At 44.1% G+C, this 19,309-nt stretch overlaps 1 protein-coding gene and 1 non-coding gene across 3 annotated transcripts in view; one reads left to right on the plus strand and one right to left on the minus strand.

Annotated features, from left to right (window-relative positions):
• The window catches only part of LOC124157652 (bromodomain-containing protein 4), a 577,672-nt gene that overhangs the window by 19,148 nt on the left and 539,215 nt on the right, over window positions 1–19,309 (minus strand). The window lies entirely within an intron of this gene.
• Trnal-uag lies at window positions 8,829–8,908 on the plus strand. The gene has a single exon. It is a non-coding gene; the product is annotated as a tRNA-Leu (tRNA).

The raw sequence follows: 19,309 nt of genomic DNA on the forward strand, positions 1-19,309 counted from the left end.
GAGGGAGGAAGAGTACGGGGGAGGGAAGAAAAAGGAGGAGAGATACGTGCGAAGGGAAAACTGTCAATCGTTCTGTCTCCTCACGCCAACCACCAGAGCAGACACTCTTCGTAGCAAAGGAAGCTCACGACACGCAAGTCATTGGGGTCTCGTGAAGGAAGGGGAACTTACATCCCATTCGCCAACCCCTTCGACAAAAGGGGCGAAAAAAAATCGAGAAATACCGACAGCGGGTGGGAAATTTTCAATACTTTCTTCATTCAACTCCATCGCGAATTCGTACCCCACAATGGCACTTCATGGAGTGTCGTCCAAAGCGGCGTGAGGAATTTATGTAGCGAGGCAACTCCTTCGATGAGTGATAAGAATTGCAAACTTAGCATATTCGTTTGTACAGATAAGCTAATTTTTCGAATTTCGAATCCGTAATTTTGGGAGGTGAAACAGGCAGGTGTAATTGCTGAAGTGCTCCATATAAATCTACTTTATCCGGTAATAATACTTTAATATGGGTTCCGGCGTACTGTCAAAGAGGTAAGACAACGTGAGACAAAACCCTGTACTTGTAAGAGGAAATTTGCAAGCTAAATAAATGACCGACTATAACCGTAATCTCTTCCGATAAATTTTAGTTATAAAACTCAAATTCATTCCGTAACTTCTTTGAGGTTTTTAACCGACGTAGTTAGACGAAAATTTGAAGATATTCAGGGACTGGCATATAAAAGTCCAAGTAATACAACGATTAATGAGTAAAATTCGGACTAATTGAAAATAATACACCGTACCCTTTCCAGAAAAAAATATAAATACATGATATCTTAACCAATTTAAAAAGTGCGATGTCCTAAATTTATAAAATTTATTCACCTATCGCCTCACCGCCTTTCTTGTATAAGTTCTTCCAATAATGGTTAAATTTCGCTGCGTTCTTCAACATCGAAACTAAAAATACGAGAGGGGAATCAATCTAGCCATAACCCTCATACAGTACAAGTAACCCCTATTAGTTATCTGGTTTCGTAGGCTGGCTAGATGCATGCTGTCAACAATAGCTCGAAATCCTACGTGGGCGTCCTATCTTGGTATACAGCCTGCCCTTGGAGCCCTCGCAACTGCCTGAATGCGAACTCGGACCCAGAACGTGGGAATCCCATCGCGTGGTCAGATTTCTCCCCGGCTTTCTCGTCGACTGTTTTCGTCCCCCAGTTTCATCTCATGTGCAAGGTTAGGGAAAAACAAAGACCCGGGAGAAAATGCGGGTTAAACGCGCGACACCCTTCTCTGCTCTTCCCACAACGCGGATGCAGTCTCAGCTGTTTTAATTAGCCAGTGCCGTCGCCACTCGAGCCCTCGCCCCATCTATGTCCTCCCTCTCTCTCACGAACCCTTTACGCCCCACTCAACTCGTTTGTTTTTTACGAACTCTGCTTTTTTTCCTTCTCGCGCCTCCGGCCCTCTTCAACTCGCCGAGGGTGCGAAGGCTTCACGTGTCGCACACTCATTGTGCGATCTCACTTCACACCCCGGCGAGGTGTCTCCAGTGCGGGAAGGACACTTGGGTCCCGTCGGGAGGAGGAGCCGCGTCGCGGTGAGCGCGGCGTGGGGGTGAGGAAGGGCGCGCGTCCGCGGATGGAACTTGGGGGGACGCGTTTGGACGGAGAGAAGCTTGGTAAACTACGGAGGAATACGTACAATTTGAGTTATTGAACATGAATTAACTCCGGAATATTGGGAGGTGAAACAGGCCTGGGTATTCGCTCCATGTAAACCTACCATCGGCGGTAAGTATAAAAGGATGTTCAAAGCGGCAAGGCAACGCGAGATATAAATTCCTTTATTTGTACGAGGAATTTTGTAAACTAAGTATTGGACGGACTACAGCCGTAATCTCTCCCGATAAATTTTAATTATAAAAACCCAAATTAATTCCTCAATCGCTTTGATTTTTCTATAATATACCACTAGATGTAGCGCTATCGAAACTAAGGCCTAAATTACTGCCGTTACATGCTTTACCCTCCACATTCAAGGAGAACTTATGGATCCACACACAAGAGGCACTGAATAGGCTAACAAAGCGATGACTTTAGGCTTCTTTTACTTGTCCTCGGTTAAGTAGTCAATAAATGATGTATATCTGACACAGAAGGGTTAAAGAATAACAGTTGGCAAAGTTTGGCCTTTAAAAGCATATAATTGTTTACAAAGTCTAGGTAAGGACGAGTTCCCACAATATGCATTGTCATTTCTTAGAGATAATGACTTATTTATTTAGAGTCGCATTTTATTGGCTGAGGAACTTAGATCAAATTGGTCTAACTTTTCCCTAATACACCAGGGACTGATCAAGCCATTTCCCACTTCTTCCAACCATTTATCGATACGACCGGTTTCTAGTAACACGACCACTTTCGAGTCTGTTTTACTACAGAGAAAACAAATAGGGTTGAAAACTACACAGCCTGCAGAAACAGGTCGTCACAATCACTTTAAAAATATTGCAAAATTACGACGGTAGATGATAATAGATCATATTCCACTGTTCATGAATGCCTTTAATTGCCTCGAAAAAATACCCTTGGGGATTTTTATTTACCCTGGAAGTCGTGAGGTGGGGAGTGACGTCGCGAAGGGAACTCGAAGGATGAGCACCTCTCGAGGGCTCACTCTTCGTCACCATCGCACCCTCTCCTCCTCGCCTTGATCCGTGCTTAATTCAGGTTGACCCAATGCAGCGCGGGCGACGGGGGAGGCCGGGGGAAACGAACGGGGTTTCGCGAGGGGCTGATGCACCCGGGAGTGCGGCGGCGGCAAGTGCATCCTTCCGACTCACCCCACACTTCCGTCGGCGTGCACCTCTCCCGAGTGTCGTCTGAATTCGTGCACACGTGCATCTGTTCGTGACACCTTAGCTCTCAACACGTTAGGTGTCCTTTTTCACACGACTTACACCGATGAAAGGGTTGTGTTTTCGGCGCCAGAGTACGCACGTTCGTAATAATATTCCTTCCCAAACAGCAGCTCAATTTTTCATAAAATAAACACTTCTTGACCTTTTATACATCAGCTAGTCATAAATATTCACTGCCATAAATCAACATTTTATTCATTTATTTAAACGATTAGAAAAGTTTTTTTTTACGATGAGATATTTTTTCAGCGTCACGAAATTCATACATTTATGAATATTCTCCTCTCAGCAGCAGCTAAATGGCTACAACTATTTTGATAACTAACTACAGTGCGTAAGGCGGTGAACTTTGACCGGAGCACCCCCTCAAAAATTCAATACACGTTATCATGATTATCGCTTTAAGTCTCAACTCTCAGGCGAAGATGCGAAATATTCGGAGTAGCCTCGCAGGGAGTCTACCAGAATACTTCGTAGCCAGGCGTCACCCCCTAAAATATCCAGTCCTTACCTGCAACCAACATAATTTCACAGCTATTTACACGACTAAAATTTTAACCATGATGAGAATTTGACTTCATTAAAGAAAATGAATTTCTTGGGTGAGAAAAAGGGTTCACAATCACGAATTTCAATCACAAAACCCGCAGTGCCAAAGGGCGGAGGACGAATCTATCGTGCACTTCCTCCACACTTCTGCCAGCACGCGAGTTTTGGCGGTGCGTTGCCTCCTCGTTGACTCCACGGTCGACCCCGAAAAGTCGACCCCGAAAAGTCGAGGTGGTGGCCATGCCGTGTTTTGGTGGCCGCCGAGGACGATGACGCCCAGACGGAGGGAGGGGGACGGCGGGCGCCCCGCGAAGCGTGCCCGGAGGAGGGAACCCGCCGAAAAGGCTTCGCGCACAAGAACCCCCAAGGGCCTTGGCCACGGAGGCCGCCCCGTGGGCTTGCGCAAGGGCGACGGCGGCCAAGTGTTTTGGCGCTGCTCGTCCCGATTTCGAAACGGAGGCTCCGATACGACGCGATCCAAATGGATGATAGAATCGTGGGATTCACCTTGAGTCACGATTATCGGCGGCGTTCTATCGAAAGCGTTAGGGGCTAGCACGTGGGATGCACGTTGGATCGTTATCTGATAAATTATCATAACACCTACGGCTCCCGTTCCTTAATTTAGGCCAAGTGGATTACGAATTCAAACACAATATCCAAATGACATTCATCATGCTGATTTCGTACGCTCACCTACCGACACGTATACCTTCATTACGGCTGAAAGAAACAAACTTTAAATGTACTCCTATAAATGTCGATAAGACGCAAGTTAAAGCGTCAATAAGATGCAAAAAATAAAATAAACTTCAATAAATGGGCTAACGCGCCAAAGACTAAGAATACAGGTCTCGAATAATCTGGTACTCCTTATAATAACACCTGAGAATAAAAAATAAAATTTACAACATAATGGACCATGAAAATTACAATCTTATTTAGTTCTTGTCGCATTTCCTACGTGCACTGTGGACAATCAGCAACTTCACCAAGGAGGTACGCATCACGCACGGCACATAATTAAGAATCTCCGACGCAGAGCGTCAGTGCAGTAACCGCATAGTCCCAGGTGATGACATACCCGCGGCAAGGGAGGACTATTGCTGCGGCAAGCAAGAAGGCTGCCGTAAAATAATGGGAATACGAACAGGAGAATGGGTGAGAGGACACATGGTTGAGATATAATCTCCAGACTGGCGCAGCCTTGGCGGAGGGTGGGATAGGTATTCAGCGAGAGAGACGCTTAAGAGTATGCTGACTCGACGAAATTTGCCACGAATAAAATACTCCCACTTACCATTATGCAGACGGGGTATCCGCAGCAATTACCGCTGGATTTCGCTTACCTATTGGAAGAGGTGAGGGGGGAATCTAAAATATACTCTTAATTAATTCAACCTATCACGTAAACAACGTGAGTGAAACTGCAACATGCATATCATCTACGTCTCACCATAAAAACTGGCATGCAGGCGAACCGGCCTCGAAAGCGATAGGATAGGCCTCGAAAGGATACATGTGTTAGTGATTCCAGCGAAAAAAAATTGCAATTGAAAAGTAATATGCAGAGTCTGCCTGGGCAGCTATTATTGAATATTGAATGCTTTTTTTGAAACTTCTCTGGAAAATAATGTAATTGCAAATAACTGTGTAACACATTACAGTGAAATTCAACAAGATATGCTTCCTCAACAAGGCTTGAAATAGATCCTGAACGAATTAATCGGAAATCATTAATTTAAATATAACTAAAAAAATAAAATTTTCCAGCGAATTTCCTAAATCATTGAAAAAATAGCAAAATGGTTAACCAAAAATATACTCTAAAATGGGCGAATGGGAATAATATGCATTGAATCCGCACTGTGCTAGCATAAACCTCGATAACACTGAATTAAACAACAGCCAGACGTGCTAACAATTATTTCGCAAGGAAATTATTATTAAAAGTTTCCCTCGGACATTATTATTGCCAAGAGTTGACTGACATTTCATCTAAGAGGCACCAAGACAGGACGTGCGACAGAAAGACTAACAGGGGAGAGAAAAAGAAAAGAAACCCGATTTCTCACTTCAGACGGTCGCCGTGGAAAACTCGATTGCGGAGAGGAGAATCTGGCGACATGAGACGAGGAATGAAGGGGGATGGGACAAAGTCTTTGGCAACCGTCCACCAGAGATTGACAAGTGAGGCACAGATGAGGCGAGGATGGCTGGAGCTATTGTGCGAGTGGAGATAGGAAGTGACTGGCGGGGGTTGGAGAAATGATGAACCGACAGTCATGTGGAGAATTAGAACGGAGGGGGAGGGGGCGGAGTGCAAGGAGGGGAGGAAAAGAAAATGGCGGCCACCCACCCAAGATGCAAAGGAAGTTCTTCACACAACTCCGGCAAATTTTTCAACGTTTACTTTTAAAATTTACATGTTAAGGAACTATCACCATTTACAGCATCGACGTTATTTTGCGGTGACCAAGTAACAATACTTAAATTTAAAAATAAAAAATAAGCAAGTTTAACAAAAAAAGGAAAACAAAATTACATGCAAAAAACTAAGTGAGAAAAAAAGTGTGAGATAGATTAGAAAGGGAAAGAACTGGACATGCTAAACAGACATATGATATCAACGGGATATCGGAGAAGAATATGAAAACCATAAGTCACCCCAAATTGAATTACAATGGAGCAGTAGGTACCTAGTGTAAACGTACCGGTGGCCGAAAACGAAGAAGGGAATTTGGACGCTTCCAAATCATTTTTACGCATAAGGAACAAAAATCAATGCAGGTGGAGCAGAAAATGATTGATGCATATCGCATGGGAAAGAAAGGCATCCAGCTCAAGAGTAAATGATAGTTTTATGAAGGACTGAAATAGAATGTATGGGATTCAGTGCTGTACTTACTTCCTCCAGAAGTAGTTGCCTGAATACAATTCTGGATTATTCATAATAAATTAATAAATATTGATAACATGGATTGATACACAGAAAACTTTAAATTCAAGATTAAGCTTCCGCAGTTATTGTCCCCCAGAAATAGGATACATGCAAATATATCTGCGCAAGCTGAGATTACTAAAACTCATAACTCCTTCGCAGGCTTTCTCTAGGGATTCCTCAGACAAAAGTAATTTGGCTAACTTTCAGGAAACGCTACCCACACTCAAAGAGTTGGCAGCTCGTGGCCCACTCTCAGGGTCCATTTAAATGTACATCGCAAACATCTGAGCAAGACATAACAGGGCGACCCCCTTTCCGAGTCGAGAATTATCGGGCTGAACCGTGCCTTGCGACTGAAGTAACTCTATTCTCGTCTTCCGGAGGCACAAGAATGACAAGGAGATAGGTAACATGAAAATGATGTTGTAATTTCTTTTTAAAATATAGGGTATAACGTATGGTATAGGTTATAACGTAGCAAGGATATACTCAAAACCAAATTTCTTAAAAGACCAACATTATGGAGGCCAAAACAATACGCTCATATATTTCTCATAAATTATCGAAAAAAATCAATAGCAAGAAGACGGTAAAAAGCTATTTTACCGACTTCCTTCCTATTCAAAGGATGAGAACGACCAATGGAATGTCTGCAATAAAAAAAACCTTTTTGGTTCTGCATGCATTTTATAATCTTTTGGAGTTACTGGACTGCAATGATGTTGCATCTACGTAACCTGTGCACAGAGTGTCATAGGTATTATATAAAAATAGAGCCTGAATTACGTTAGACGTATGGACTCAACCGATACATTACTTTATTTATGAACTAATTTTAGCTATGACTTTGTCCATTGCTAGTTTATATGCCTAATGGTAATAAAATTTAATTTATATCACTTCTGGAACTGAAATGTTGAATAACTAGAGGATAAGTCGACCGACAACACAAGACGAAATAAAAGACATTTACCGCTCTCCGTGGCATCGCCCGAAAAATAAAAAGAAAAAATTAATTTGAGAATTAACCTCCTCGAGGTCGGAGAGAACAAAAAGACCTCCTCCCCTCGACGGTCCCTACGAGAGCCCATAGAAAATCCTCAAATCCCCACTCTCTCTCTCTCTCTGCTGGAGTAAGTAATCCACTACCCTCCCAACCTTCCCTTTCTTCTCCCCCGCCTCTCTTTAAGCCACTCGGCGAAAATGAAAGCCAACTTTACGGCGTTAATACTCCTACGGCGAAAGAGGCCGCGCTTCTTCCTCGTGGGCACGTCTCATTTGGCCGCCGACGAAAGGGAGCTCGGAGCCGAGACGATTATAAAACCACCGCCAACCCCCCGACGGCCCCTTCCATTTGCGACTGGAGGAAAAGACAGCGGGGAATAGGTGAGCTCAAGGAAAGAGGTGGAAAAACGTAGAGAACCGCTGGAGGAAACGATGATAAATTGAATCATCACCGGTGATTCTACCCTTGGGTATAAATGAAATGTAGCACTGTTCTCACTTATCATCTCTTCTTTATTCAATCCTTCTATGACAGAGATTGAAAACACGCCGCACACTGAAGTTGATTGGTTGGACACGCATATGATAAAATAGGGTGGTTTCCTATTATTTTTTTATTGCCTAAATCGAAAGATTATTACTCCTGGAGTACGTATTTCACGCTTTTAGATTTTTAAATGACGATATCTATTTTTCGCGATTAAATGAAAAGTGAAAAATTTCAAGCGCGCGAAAACGCGACGCGTAAGTAGGAATGATAGGAAAAAGTCCGTGCGACGCACTTCTGGTTCCCCCTCCCGCCTTGTGAGGTGACCTTGATCGAGGCTCTGAGCGCTGATAGGACGCAGGATGCTAGCGGGTAGCTGAGTACCTTGCTGGCTGGTAGCGCTTGGCTTAAAAAAGGTTTATTAATACCTTATCAAACGAAGAAAACTTTCCGACCTTAGCCAGTTTTGATAGGTGATTATTAAGACATGTTTCCCTGAACTCTGTGCCTCATGCATGCATTGGTAACCTCAGACGATGTATAACTCCTATCCTCTCGTGTAGAAACTAGGTCCCTGTGACGTCACGTGGAGTGGAATCGCATGGGCGCCAATCTGGCCTTTTTCAAATGAGGATAAAATTAGACCCTTGCCATTCGTCTAAACCGGTATTTCAAAAACCAAATAATTTGTGTATTATGAATACACTAATGGTGGGTAACGAATCGCAATTAATGCCTTTCGTTTTCTTTGATGAAGGAAAGTACCCTATTCTCACGAGTTGACTTCAATTAAGTTATAGCTTGAGAACTTAAGTATTGCCTGACGTACGAATTCAAAACACGTAAACTCACATAACTTCCAAGCGCGGATTGATATATCAGCAGCGATAATAATATATAATCGATCCATACCTCATCAACGATTCGTAGGCAGCGTGGCCGAGCGGTCTAAGGCGCTGGTTTTAGGCACCAGTCCGAAAGGGCGTGGGTTCGAATCCCACCGCTGTCAATATTTTTACCGATGCCAAAAGTGATACGGTGAAAATACCATCCCAGAATGCTTAATGCGAGCAAAAATAAACTCCTCCGAAGCAACAAAAGAAAAGTTAATAAATCCACTCGTGATAGAACAAGACTCTCATCATAGTCATATATAATCTTAAAATTTCCACATGCATGTGACAAGGAATTGACAAGCGAATTACATCTGATAAACGTATTTAAAGATTCATACATCATGAAAACTATTACCAAACCTAATAAACTGAATATCGTGAGATGCAGATATAAAAAAAATCAACACAATATCAACAAAATGAGGGAGTAAAACTAGCCAGTGATCTGCTAAAATTTCGAGATATTTCAATGATTAGGGTGAAAGTAACAAGAGCCAAACAATTTCTACATTTCCAAAGTAATTTTCAGCTAAGGTTGTAATAGTACAGGCCCATTTCATTTGTTTTCTCCGTAACTACACCAATGCTTTCCAAATATCGCACAACGGAGTATAAACGTTTATGCTCCAGATGAAAGCCTAAGTATCACATGAGAAATTCGGATAATTATAATAGAACTTGGTCAGCATTTGCCTATTTCTTCGGTATAAAAAAAATGCATTTGAAAAACTTCTGGCCTGAAACTATCAATTTTGAGTCTCGGTAAACGCTGGTCATGAAATTTTGAAGATAATAGCGCTTAAAACTTAAGCGAGTAAACCCCACACCAAAACAGACCGCAGGAGCGGGAGCGACGAGTCTTCTTCAGCTTCAGGTCGACTCTTCAAATAAAAAACAACCGGACTAACTCGAGAAATTACAGAGTGGAGAAGGAGGGCAGGTCCGAGAGCTTTCCTTGCCTTCCCGGCACCGCCTCCATCTCGGCGGGCCCTCTTCACCCGGGGGGGGGGGGCGTGGTGGGCCACCCGCCCACTTTGGGCACGCGCCACGCTCACTGAATCGGACACCCGGAAAAATACACTGCTTATTTATGCGGGGCGTTTTTTGGACGGGGAGGAGGGAATGCGAGGCGGGAAGGGAAAATAACGGTGGAGGATTACACCGGGGCGGCAGAATGACGGAAATAATTACCCGGATTAAATGCCCGTAAGTTTGAATAAAGAGGCTCCCGGCCGCATCATTAGCTGCACCCGAAAAGTAAATGAAATTAAGTGAAATTTGTGTGAGCATCAGGGTCTCATTATAACGGTATGATGCATTCTAATGCCTCGCAACATTTTTTTCATTACGATAAACAGTCATGCAGGCGGGAAAAATACAATTTACATATTTTACACGATATAGAGTATTAATCCATACCAAAATGAGGATAGTATCATTTGATGAGCTGATACCACTGAGCAGCGTTTCTAGGTCCGGGTGACAAATTGATCAAAGGTGTTAGATAGCTGAATATCTTTAAAAGAAGTTTTTTCTTTCGTTACGGGAATAAAATTATTTTGTTCGCTGATGAATTCTATGTTCGTTTCCAGAGGAAATAATACTTCCTCTACAAAATCCAAACTAGGCGACCCGCATTGCTCGCTAAACGTACCTACCCATAAGGCAACCGATGGGCCTAATAACAATTATTCAGAAGAATTAGGAATTTTTCCTCCAACCAAAATAATAATGAACTAAGGAAAATATTTTTGTAAACTTTTTATCCCACTGTAAAATAAATTAATTTTTTTATTAGGAATGGGTTATTGGTTTTTTATAAGGAATGGGAATTATTGGAAATTTAATCAGTATCACATCATTCGTTTTCAGGGAATCACAACATTTTAGAAAGACATAATTTAAGCAATATCCAACGCATCATCCAGTAATAAAAACCCATTAATGTTTTAGAAAACACCTGATGATTAATCAATCTGTACAAGTTTTCCGCGTTTTGGAACAATAAAGGAAAATAGGAGAAATTGCAGGAGAAAATCGAAGTTCACGGACACGCGGGAAGGGAAAAGGTATACTTTGTGGGGGAGGGGATGCGAGAGATTACGGTTAACAGGGGAGAGGGGAGTGTGGGGCCTTTTGTGACACCCCGTATTTCCGCACCATTGGCCCTAATTTGACCGCCACGCACGGCACCGGCGATTCTGTCTCATAAAATTTGGCGTCAGCAGCGCAAAAACGGCCACTATCTCGACACGAAATGGCCATTGTTAGGCCGTCAATGGACGGAGGAAAGGAGTGGGCTGAAACGTGTACTCCCACATTATGAAGCTCAGGGGATACGGGTTGAATAAATTTGACAAAGGGAAGAGATTGAGGATCAGAAGGTCATAAATGGGACCCGATTCATTGACCAAAACGATTCTTTCTGCTCTATTATAACAAGAGAACTGCATTAAAATACAACACGGTTGTTACCAATAAGTAAATAAAAGTCAGTACATTCAGGGAAATTTCTTTATGCATTTCCTACTGGTCTTTTATGGTTAGACTTCGTTCGTTAATAATTTAACATTAAGACCAAAAAGGCCGATGACTTTACGCATTTACTGTCGGGTCTCAGGTGGTTCGATATCCGTTGCTCGTTGGAAATACAAATTATCTTGATGAATCGCGCTTTCGGGTTACTTTTCCGATAATTTCCCAGCAATTAAAAACACTTGATAATTCCCAGTTTTAACTGGAGATTGGAAACATGAGTAAGTTTCCAGAATGAAATTAAGGAAGCAGAACTCCTCAATGAACTTCCCAAGGGTAAGGCTTGTCTTAACGATGCCGACTAGAATTCAATACCAAAACCAGATACACCTCAAGCCACAATCACAAAAACACCCGGAGAAACGATCCAGACTTAAAAAAAAACACAGGACACTCCCGTAGGAAACTCCAACGGGCACTGAACGCTTTGTTTTGCCATTTCCGCGCTGGGGAAGGGGATTTCTTCCTCCACTTCTCCGTCCGGCCGCAGCAGACGGCGTGGCGTGAATAATCTCCCTCCACCACCCCCTGGGAAGAACCTCCACAAATATCCGAGCGCCAAAACGTCCCCGTTTTCCCCCAAAACGACCACCCGGCGTGGAAGTGGAAGGGGGCGGCGATAAAAGCCCCCGGCTGAGGGCGGAGGAGACGATGGAGGAGATGATTAAGCTACCGCGATTCATCCAGCCAAGAGGAGGCGGGGGAAGGGGGCTTATCTGGCCCTCCGCAGGACAGCCCCCGACACGACACCCACAATGCTCTGCGCCACCCCACCCACCACTTTCGCCCGCTCCTGTCACACCTGCGACGGCGGCAAGGGACTCTTGGCTCGAGGGGGGCCGAAGAGGACGCAAAACTTGGGAGAAAAGCAGGAGGAGAGAACTACGAACAGCCACACATTTTATCATGTAACAAAACCACGGAGATGCGTTGGTGTAATTCATTTATTTATATAAATCGACCTAGTTTCGCTTTCACTTCCTTGAATAGGAATATTTTGCCAGAACAAGGGTCGATTAATAAAAATCAGCGGACCATACAAACATTTCTCAGGGATCGTGCTATTTGTCACACGGTTCCACAAAATAACGCCATCTACTATATAGTTGATGGATTATTACCGTCATTCTACCTGCTAAGATAGGATTTAAAAGGCTAACGCTATTAACCACCCCAGCCTGTGTCCCATCTCAAACTAAGCAGGTTTAAACACTATATTGTCACGGTGGGATTTAGAGATTTAGGGGACAGAATAAATGAAGTATCCTACGGATGATAGCGTAGTTAAGATATTTAACCAATGCGTTTCGATAGCCTGCCCTTTACCCCTTACCATTGATAGTGATGGCGATCGGGACATCAAAATGTTTCAGTCAAATATATTAACCCCGCTGTCATCCCCGAAGGATTTGTTTCCTTTGTATTATTATTGATAACCAACCGTTTTTGGTATATCTCATGGGAAATTTTCCTCGTCACCACGCCTATTTTATTTCCACACTGCCCTCCTTGACCGGTCGACGTGTAGCCGATTTCTTACCATTTTGTACATACAGCCATGTTATCCACGATTATAAAATAAATAAAACCTTTTATAAAGAGTAATTATGCACTACGCTTTTCAAGAGGATCGATTTTATTCGTTCATCATCGAATTCGCGGCCGTGGAGGACCATAAGGATACTAAGAAGGTAAGTAAGGTGGGTAAACAAGTAAGGTAAGTGGAATGAAAAGCCTCAGACAGACAAGTATACGAGTGCACAGGCTGGCGGAGGTGAAGAGGGTAAAAAGACAAAACTAATCGTTTGAGCGAGAGGCAAGGGGCGGTAGTAATAGGAGATTGGATAATCGTACACGGCCACATTCGGGGCAGACCACAGCGACGCCGCTGCCGACAACAGCCAGACAACGACGGATTGGAAAGGAAACTAAATGGGGGATCAGGGCCGAAGGAAATATCGGATGGATGATCTTACAAAACCGACCGAGAAATGGGAAATTGATGGATGTCGAATTGTAATGACTTCATTTTTCGCGCGTCAATGCCCAATCCCCTTCTTCATCTTATCTCCCCCACGAGGGATGAGAACGGTGACCGTCAATAGGATTGGGTCTATAGGAAAAGTGGCTGCAGTCCCCTAAAAGCCAACAACCCTCCACTTCCCGCTCGCCCTAACGCTCGCATGGGACGACCTCAGGCCTGCGGAGAATGACGACTAGCACGGACATGACCCCCCCTTTCGGAAAACGATTAGTGTCACGAATTGAGAACTGACTAATCCCGACAATGCTCACAGGGGAACCACGGAAGGCTGCCCATGACGAAGTGGTGGACTTCCCTTTTGGTACAAGAGGACGTAAATGGAGAAAATGTTCCATTGTTCACACTGCCCAGAATACAGAAATCTTCCCGCTGTCGCACTAGTCTCCACCTGCCAATATTAAAGCACCTGGCATGTATAATAATACTTAATTCCGAAATGTGGACAAATTATTGACGCAGTGCACCCTGATTTGATTGGAATATATATTTCTAGCAATAAATTACCATTTCTGAAGTTGGATACTTCACAAATATATCTAGGATGACGAATAGTATTGACAAAAGCCCTTTTGGAAAACGATAAGTGTCACGCATTGAGAACTCACTTATACAGAGAACAATAACAAGGGAACCACGAAAGAGTGCCCATAACAAAGAGTTGGACGACCCATTTAGTGGAATAGGTAAATGGAGGAAGGCCTCTATCATTGACAATGCCACGTGCATCAGAATACAGAAATCGTAATAACGTCGCACTCGCCTGCACCTGGACATCAAAGCCACATAATGTTCAAAGCCAATTATATACAGCCAACGGCATGTACTGCTAAAGAGCTGTACCACATTAATTAGGATCAATATTCTTGGAAATAATTGCATCCAATACAATCTAGCCGAGTGCCTCGCATAACTACCAATGTTTAGCAGGAACCACTACCCAATTCTTGACGAAAACGCAGGGAATAAATAACGTTTGAACACGCATGATACAAACAACCAGCAGCATGGGAAGCGCTTCACTACAACTTATGTGCGTTCTTCCTTTTCCATACCAGAAAATTTTCATATTATTTATCACCTTTGGTAATCCTCTCCTCGTGAATGATAATTTACTAGGCCTTTAAAAGGTGATAGAGTTTCAGAATATACCAATAGCATAAATACGAATATCTACCTATGGGAAACGAACTGTAATTTAGATATAAAGCTTGACGGCAACGCAATACTATCAGGAGACAACATCAGATCTTAGTGAAACAAGACACGAATTAAGTTAGTAAACGTGATCAATCGAAAACACTTAATAATAAATAAAACTCTTAACAACCCACCACGAATGCTGGCGCATAAATTTTTGGCGGCAGTTCTGAAAAACCAAATCAACCGGAAAAAATGCCTACAACTTTCCCAAAATATTCCCATCAATCAAACCGGCAGGGAATCCGAGAAAATAACCCTCATAAGCCAACACATCAACCCCAAACACAGCAACAGCTTAATCGAAAAAAACATCAACCGAAAGTGGAATTACCCCATCAAAAAGTCGGCCTAAATTAGCGAAACCGATACGCCGATGGTATTTTCACAAGGGAAAATCGAAAAAAAAATACGAACGAGGGAAAAACAAACCTCCCGCGGAGCAAGATCCGATATCAAACGCGAGCCCTGTACCCCCCCAAATTCTTTTGTTCGTCGAATCTTTCTCAGGCACCCTCCTGGCGTCGAACGACTGTTCGCCAGGGACAAGGAAGCAGACCCCCCTCAGGGGCCACGCGCCCGACCCCGACGAAAACGATCGCCCTATTAGCGGAAACAAAGGAGTCGTGAGCGGCGAGGGGCATATCACGAATGGAATAAATTCGATGGGGGCGAGTGTGGGGTTGGTGAGAGCAGAAAAAAACAAACATTTTTTTCGCGTGGTAAGTACTTACCCACCGCGGGGGAGGGTAACGAGGAGAACGAATGAGCCCAGTTAGGGGAGGAAAATAGTATAAAATCGCTAGGTCGCAAATAACGCGTTAATGATCAACGCTTTAAGAAAAAAGTAACGCCTGGATCGGCGATAGGCTCTCTGCAAACGCTAAAACTAAACTATTTCACTATTTCTAGGTTTCGTCTCTAAAATTCCTAATCCGAAAGAAATGCGTCAATATTATCGGAAGAATACCTGTCCAGACAGGTCAACATACAAGCAGCACCGTTGCTGGTTACTGTCGCATTTGAGCCGAGAATCTCCGATTGCATTTCTCTCTTCACCTCGCCTTTCGGTCTTTCTTCCACCATCCATGAATAATGTACGATTTCTCTTCCTTCCACACACATATCCATTAATAGAGTGGTTAGCTGTTAGGGTGGTTAGCTGGTGGTTTGCCAATTTTTACGAGGTAACCCTGTACTGTACTTCCTGTACTCTGAATGAAGGAAATCATACAGCCTGTGGCTTATTCTGAGGTGAGTTCTACCTTCAGCTGTAACAAATAACCTAAGGGTGAATCACTGACAATGATTGAGTGACAATTGTACTTGCTAATTTGGCACAGTTAACCTTGAAAGCTTCTACGAACTGCTGTCTTATTGTCAGTTTCACTGTTTACACTGGCCTGGGATTGATGTCCTGGAAGGTTATGCATACACGTCTGACTTCCAAAGTATGCGTGTAGGTTAGACTTTCAGGTTACACATGAGCAACGAGAGTAATAACCACTCCAGTTTTTTTATGCCAACTTCAATCGATTTAGAACATTCGTATCAATGAAAGTGAGAAAAATATTGGGACACACGAGTAAATCTTTCGAACTCAACGGAAATTACACCCATACATCATCGGTACGTGGTAAATGTAACGACAGATTATTGCATAAATTATTGAAAATGTTATTGCAGACCACCGTTTTAAGTTTGCAGCTTTACTTTGCGTAGTCAGTAACTTGGAAATGAAAAATTATTCTGTTCATTCCACACCAATACTTAATTCTTCACGAAAGTTACGTAATACTATGTTTTCATGAAGGCAATATAATCCCTGAAAATGCCATAGTATTGTCGAAACTACATATGAGAATCAAGTAGCTGTGTAATACGCACTAAGTGAACTTAAAGGTCTAAATATTGTTAAGGCCCAATTCTTTTACCACTTTCACTGAAGCAACTAGCTTCAACTCTTTTCAATGCCTAAAGAAAACGCAAGCCATGCGTAAGTAACCTTCATAATAAGGATGACAAATATTCAAAGACTATCCTTCACAATAACAACGTTTATAAGATCCGTGAACGCGTCAGTTCACGTAGGCTACAGAGGCCATCAGCTGGCGGCAGACAGGAGAAGAGACCAAAGACAGCCGAAGCAGGAGGGTGAGCGCTCAGGGCACGGGCGGCTGGTGGTGCCCCCGGAGGAGTGGCGGAGCACATGTGTACCAACGTTTCCTGCAGAGCATTGGATAATTGGAGAGCGCGAGGGAGAGACTATGGGGAGGACCCATGTAAAGGAGGCCTCCACAGACCTTTTCAGACCCTGAAGGAGTGCCAGGAAACGCAACGGCTGCATCGTTAAGGGACACACGTCCTCCAACGCGCGGGACCTCGAGGACTGCGCTAGACGTTAAAAACAACTGCAATCACTGCGAAAAGGAGCGGGGATGAAAGCAAGAGCGCTACGAGAGGGTTGAAGAGGGGTGGGTACTCACTGTTATCACGGTGTGAATGGGGATATGCAACGGGAACCGAAAAAAAAGAGAACCCCCCCTAAGCGGTTAATTTCTGCAGAGGGAATGGAGGGCACTTTGGATGGCGAGAGAAAACCGTTTTAGCAGACGGGGTACGACGGGGGACAAGTAATTTGCGCCAAAACATTTTCGAGGGAGCGGTGCCGCTTGCAAAAACGGTCTTTACCCACTCGGGTCGCGCGCCCTTGACGACTTAATGCAGGCTGGGTAAGAAAAGCGAGAGTGCTGGGGAGGAGAGTACCGACTCTGTTGCGCAAAAGATTCCCGGCGAAAACGACTTAAAATCGGGGAACTCGAAGGAAAAAAAAAGAAAACTATTTACTCATTCGAAAACCCTCCAGAGCTGGGATTTGCATGCAAGTGCGCAAAAACCAAGCCGGATGTTGTGGATTACGCAACCAAAACCAAAATCCTCACACCGAATTAGAATTTGATCCGTTTCGTTGTTCCGCAGATATGTCACCATACGTTTATGTACCCTGCCTGCCACACGCCTTTGAGGCGGCTTGCGGGGTATTATGCAAATGTAGATGTAGACACAGATTTTAAGTCTGAACGGTATTCCATGTAAAAGAAATCATATCTTAAAAACAATCCCTGAAGGTCTACGGACGAAACCGATAATTATACAATTCCTCTCATCGCATTGTAGAATATTTACATAAATACTTATTTTTCCTAAACTTTTACCGGTAAAACTCTGCAGATACCAAACTGATCCAGCATAAGTTTTGAGGAATCCCGACGAACACAACAGGCTTTTCAAAAAAGCTGAAGCGATACATTTTGTGGGGTTATGATGGAGTTTAGGACCCAGCGAATGCCTACCGAAACTAGACAGCTATGGCAGTCGTGCGCTAAAAAATCGCTTTGATTTACTACTTGGGAGATAAACCCTGAAATCACGCTCATATTCCACAGCGACACTTTAAAAACGTACATATAAGCGCTGCGCCCCTCGCAAGTGAGATATGCAAATACAGTCGGCGACACTCTTTTTAAACCACGCCAAACGGGACATACCGGAGAAAAAGTGCGCACACAAGATAAATTGCACGAAGTGGACCGGAGACGGTCGCGAGAAAAGAAATTGCCGAAAGGACTCCATCCCGCGCGAAAATGTCCGAACTGCCCACGCGAAACTGTATGCGCAAAAGGGTCCCTTGTCCACCTAGCAGCCACCATGCAAACAGCCGGCTCCGGCCTGACGGCAAAAACAGTTTCCCCCGTTGACACAGACACATAGCTTGGGCGGAGACATTCTTCACGCACCGTCCAACCCTCCCCGACCTTTTGCAACCTCCACTTTGGCCATTTATCGCGAGGCGAGATCGCGAAAAGGAAGAGGAGCAGCAGGCAAAAGAGAGAATGGGCCAACCAACGAACCAAGTCTGCACACACACACACAGGCCCTGAGGGGAAAGCGATTCGGGAAGGTGCACGCCTGTATTTTGGCGGCGATAGGAGGGGTTCTCTGGAACCCCAGCAGGAAAGAGTAACAAAGGAGACGACGGATGAGGGACAGGAGGGAACAGAAGAAGAAAGAGGAAAAGTCGCAAACTCCGCCCCCCCATTCCACGAAAACCCTGGGGGGGAGAGAGAGCTTGCAGGGGTCGCCATTTCGCGAATTCGGGACCGCCGCAGAGCGCATGAAGGCCATCTGTCGCAGTGTTGCAGACCGCCTTCCCCCACCCCGAGGGGAGAGATAGGCGAGTTAGGGGGTGGGTTCCATTTGCGAAATGTTTCTTGCACGACCTCGCCCCCTGGTACCCCCATTGCAACGGCCCCCGGGGGAAGTGGGTGCGGGGGCAAACAAGAGAGCCCCGGACACTTCTACGAAAACCCTGTCGCCATACTTCAAGGTGGCGGCGGTTATTCGGTTGCGATAGTGCGTCACCGTGGGGCGTCGAGCACTCCCGACTCTTCTCCCCATTTCCGGACGATGAAATGCAGCCAATTCCCCTCATTGTTAGCGGAGAGAAAATCTAAACTACATAAGAAAACGACTATACTTACCCCGTGACTCTACTCGTGGGTAAATAAGAATAGAAGAGGGCACCAAGAATAATGAAATACTCCTCTTCGCATTATATTAAACGGAAATATATTTCATAATCTAAATGAACGACATAAACACAAACGCTATCCTCGGAATCGGCCAACCATTCACAAAGGCATTACGAGATCTACTAAAAAAAAGTAGATTTTGCCAT

The sequence above is a fragment of the Ischnura elegans genome, chromosome 4 (genome assembly GCF_921293095.1).
Source record: "Ischnura elegans chromosome 4, ioIscEleg1.1, whole genome shotgun sequence".
Taxonomy (NCBI): Eukaryota; Metazoa; Arthropoda; class Insecta; order Odonata; family Coenagrionidae; genus Ischnura; species Ischnura elegans.